Source organism: Vespa mandarinia, chromosome 21 (genome assembly GCF_050613455.1).
Source record: "Vespa mandarinia isolate Hongniang chromosome 21, ASM5061345v1, whole genome shotgun sequence".
In the NCBI taxonomy this organism is placed as follows: domain Eukaryota; kingdom Metazoa; phylum Arthropoda; class Insecta; order Hymenoptera; family Vespidae; genus Vespa; species Vespa mandarinia.
In genome coordinates this window covers 1,175,001-1,180,000 of record NC_140830.1, presented here as the reverse complement: position 1 = coordinate 1,180,000, position 5,000 = coordinate 1,175,001, and the positions used below count along the sequence as shown (strand labels likewise).

The following is a 5,000-nucleotide window of genomic DNA, read 5'->3' as shown; positions in this document are numbered from 1 at the left end:
TTTTGGATTCGTTTTATTTTTCTTTTTGAAAAAAAAAATATATATATATATGTATTCTCGAAACGCGTGAATTTTTTTTTACCAAGAACGTACGTACACCCTTAAGAAGAGATTTTGGATTTGATTAAAAACAAATTTTTTTCGTTACAAAATTAATAAGACGCGTGTGATACAAAAGATTATTAAATAAACACAAGATATATTTTGAGGATAGAAAATGTTCTATGTATTTTTTCTTTTTCTTTTTCTTCTTTTTTTTTTTTCTGTTTTTAATTAAAACATCGAGAGCGTTCGTACCATTTTTAAATTTCGTAATTGTCAAAATGGAAGAAAGAAAAATGAAAATCGAACATATTTTTAAATCACATTTTAAATTTCCAAATAGGATGATTTGAACTTATAAAAGTCGTAAAAAAGAAAGAAGAAAAACGAAGGAACAAAAAAGGTTCTTTTTTTCATCATTTTCGAACAGTTAAAAGACAAACGTCATTTTTACTTTTTTCTTTCCTTTTTTTTTTTTTTTTTTTATCGATTACTACACAATTCTAATTCCCTTAAAAATTACTAAATTTTTAATAATTCGAGATAATATATAAGTATTAATTTATAGCGGATGAGATATATTTATCAATTTAATTAATTCTCAATGCCAATTAGTAAAATGATAATCGTAGAAAAATGCGTTTTTGACGAAAAGCAACAGACATGAGCTTAAGAAAAAAAAAAAAAAAATCCATAATCTATAACTTTGACAATTTTTCGAACACCAAAGTGTTCTTTTTTAATTGCACGTTCCTTCTCGCGCGTTAGACTAATGAAAAATCTTAGAAAAAAAAAAGAACAAACGAAAAACCCTCCCCTCTTCAAAAAAAAAAAAAACAAGATAAACAGGACCAAAAAAAGAGTAAAGTTTTTTTTTTTTTTTGAAAGTTCTAGCTTCGAAACTTTCGCTCGCGAGTAAAACAAGGCCACGGTACAATCTACAATCTATTTTATAATCTTCTTACGTGTATAGCTCTTAGAATGATTAAATCGAGTGTTCCTTTTTTTTTCTTTCTTTCTTTTTTTCTCTCTTTCTTTTTTCTTTCTACCTTTACTGCCTCAGGCCCAATAGATTCATCGATTTCATCTTATGATCATCTTATGATCAAAGGAAGGGGGAAGACGAAGAAATAAATAAATAAAGAGAGAGACAGAGAGACAGAGAGAGAGAGAGAGAGAGAGAGAGAGAGAGAGAAAGAGAAAGAGAAAGAGAAAGAGGCGTACTAACGACATAAATAATCTTGTCGTACAGGAGTAGTTAGCACGCACCGTAAGCGTTTCCGCATTGGAAGGATAGTCTAAGAGATAGGTATAGTTAACAAGTTCGCCGACATTTATACCAACCCATTACGAGTTAATCTCAAAGGTATACACACACAAATACATACACATAACGAGATAGAGATAGATAGATAGATAGATAGATAGATAGATAGATAGATAGATCGAGAGAAAGAAAGAAAGAACCGGGTATTATCATTTAAATTGGTGTCGTTATAAGCGAGCATTAAATACGATTGTTCGTTCATTTGTTCGTTCTATGAGATTTCTATAGGATTTCTATGGGATTTCTATGGGATTTCTATGGGATTTCATCCTCGTTTTTCGCCAATCGTTGTTATTTGCCAATTAATATTATTTCCCTTTCGTCTAATCTTTTACCCGAGATAAAGGAAAGTACAACGAGATGAGTAGAGTAAGAGAATTAGGATAAGTAGAAGGATAAAAGAAGAAAGGAAAAAGGGAGAAAGATGAAAGAGAATGATATAGAGATAGAGAGATGTATAACGTGGTAAATAGTGGAACGAACGAGATACGTAAACGTTATCGTTCACGTTTCCTCCTTTATAAGCTTTATCAGCGATAAAAGATCATCCCTTAATGGGGGTTCAAGTGTATATGAATTATCGCGTCGAGCGATTTATCGTGCAACCATTTTTTTTTCTTTTCTTTCCTTTTCTGAATTTTGAAACCTCGTAGGTACACGAATCTTTCTAATAAATCAAATTCGTTGATTCCATTCCCGCGGAGTCTTTCGAGTTACTCATCTTTTTGGAAAGAAAAATGAAAAAAAATCTTTTTTGTTTCCTTTATCTCTCTCTCTCTCTCTCTCTCTCTCTCTCCTTCTGTTTCTGTATCTCTCTCTCTCTCTCTCTCTCTCTCTCTCTCTCTCTCTCTCTCTCTCTCTCTCTCTCTCTTTTGCCCAGAATGAATGGAACTCTTAAGGTTTCCTGCCTCACAGGAGGCGGCAAGACTCCCGTAGTGAGAATGAGCGGAGCGATCGAACAAACGAACGAGTTTGATGTCTACGTGTATTAGAACGAAAACTGACTGATTGTGACTGTCACGATAGTGTACCTACGGGGACGTTGGAGAGGTTGGAAGGGAGCTTCATCCCTTTCATGGGGATTCGAACCTTTTCCTTGGTGGTCCGATCGTTTTTATTATTTTTATTATCGTTACTATTGTCGTTGTAGTTTATCCTTTTTCTTTCTTTCTTTTCTTTCTTTCTTTTCTTTCTTTCTTTTCTTTCTTTCTTTTTTCTTCTTTTCTTGTCTTTTTCATTTTCCTTTTCCTTTTCCTTTTTTTTTTTTTTTTTTTTTTTTATTTCCGCCCAATCGTCATTTCTCTTTGACGATTTGTAAATATTACGTTAAATTTTTGCATCGGCTAAACGTAAAATTAATCGAAGTTCGATCAATAATAAGGATTTTATTGATTGGCATTAAGAAGTTTTTATGAAATAGTAAATTTTAAAAGGGCTCTAAAAGGGCTCTACTATCCATTAGATAGTAATTATTGTGTTATCATACTTGGTTTAATCCTTTGACTATTGTTGAAGCTTAAATGCGTTTAATAAATTTGCGCTTATGATATTGTAGACGTTTAAAGGGGGTTTTAAAAAATTTCCTCTTATGATACCTTAGGCGTTTATAAGCGCTTAATCTACTTTAATACTTTACTAGATCATTGAAAAAATACTTCAAGTTAATGTTGAATCTTTAATGTAGAATATGTACAATCAATGCAGTTAATACGAATGAATGAATAATATTGATTTGATCTAAGTGAAATTCAATGTTTTAATTATTTCAATGTGCAATTCTTAATGCACGCGTAATAAAAAAAATTTTGCCGTTCTCGTTGCAAGTTGCAAGTGAATTTTTATCATATGTCTCAAAGTTTACTATGGTCAAAGAGTTAAAGGATTGGTTACGAAAATGGTTGGGGGGGGGAGAGGGAGGGGAGAGGGAGCAAGACTTAAGTTCGAATTTCAATTCATTTTTAAAGAACGACTTTCGTAAGAGTAATGATTGAATTATTTTAAGATCGAATTTTAATTAATTGAAATCATCCGTTGATCATTGAAATATTGAAACTTTGGATAACATTGTACGACGAGAGTCGAATTTTTCGATTATTTTAAAATTGTATCAATCGAATAAATAGAAATAAATCGTTTGAAAACAATTAAGTATTATTATACTGTTAGAATTGTTATCTAAATTTATGACAAATCATGCTAATATATAATAATGTTTACAATTGATTTATCTTCATGGAAACTTTTACGTAGTTTATTCGATCGAAGTATTGAGACCTAAGTTTAAATCACTGTTGACCTTTCGACATCCATTTATTTTTTTCCCCGTACGATAATAATTTAATAATTTCATAAATCAGATCACATTTTGAATTCGATTAAACGAAATCTATTGATTCGTTGAAAATATCGAAACAAATCTATTGTCGAGCTCTTTGGTTATTTTATTAAGTTGTATTTTAATCAGGATAATGTAATTCGGATAAATCGAATGAATCGTTTAAAAAATAATTGAGTATTATTGTATCGTCAGAATTGAAGATTAATTATGGATTAAGTAATATTTATGGTATATCCATGTTGATATATAAAAAGATTACGAAAATGTATCATAGATTCTATGGGATCTCGTGGATATTTCATTTCATTCAAACTCAGATTTATTTGTGATCGATCGTTTTTGCAAAGAACAATTATTTCATAAACGTGTTATTCCTAAGTTTATTGAAATATTAAAATGTAAATAATTTTCTATAGTTAGAATATAATTATTTGAATATTGAACATGAATCAATCCGTAAGATCCATTCAACTGAATTAATTTAATGAATTATTTAAAAATAATTAAATAAAATCCTTTCGTCGGAATACGGATCAAAATTTGTATATACACCATAATTCTTATTTAAAAGGATAATTCGAAAAACGAGATAACACAAAGATATACGAACAGTTTAACCCTAATTGCGTACACCACAAAATAATATTAAGTCGTATACTTGGGTATAAGCTATATCCCAGGCATTTTGAAAATCTCTCATTTATACAGAGTGAATAATTTTGACTTAAAAAAAAAAAAGAAATAAAAAAAAAAAATAAAAAAAAAAATATATCGTATATTCTTTGAAGCCTCGGAAATAACAATTGGTAGATTTGAAGATGCATTTTCAATTTTGTCACACAAAAAAAAAAAAAAAAAAAGAAAAGAAAAACAAAGAAATTCATGAATCCGTGCAATGCTCAAATTGTGTTTACTCAATTGATCTCAAAGTTATTCTAAGATATCTTAAATCTCAAGAAGCATCACAGTTAGGTTAAATTGTGCCGATAAAAAAAAAAAAAAAAAAAAAAAAAGAAATATTCGTAATAAAGTTTGAAACATTTAACGATGCTATGATTCACATTTAGATGTTATATCGTAATCCATAATAATATTGAATTATATTCTTTCGTAGAAATCGTAGAAATTTGTAGAAAGTTTTTTTACAAACGTTTTAATCCTTCGAGAGATTAATCCTTTGATTGAACATTAGACTAGTGTACGATATTCAAAGATCATGGGAGGAATTGGGGTGATCAGAAAGGGAGAATATGTTGGAGTTTTGTGGTAAAGGGTGAAATGAAAACGAAATGA

At 29.7% G+C, this 5,000-nt stretch overlaps 1 protein-coding gene across 9 annotated transcripts in view; it reads left to right on the top strand.

Moving 5' to 3' along the window:
* The window catches only part of LOC118444036 (ankyrin repeat domain-containing protein SOWAHC-like), a 243,726-nt gene that overhangs the window by 16,344 nt on the left and 222,382 nt on the right, over window positions 1–5,000 (top strand). The window lies entirely within an intron of this gene.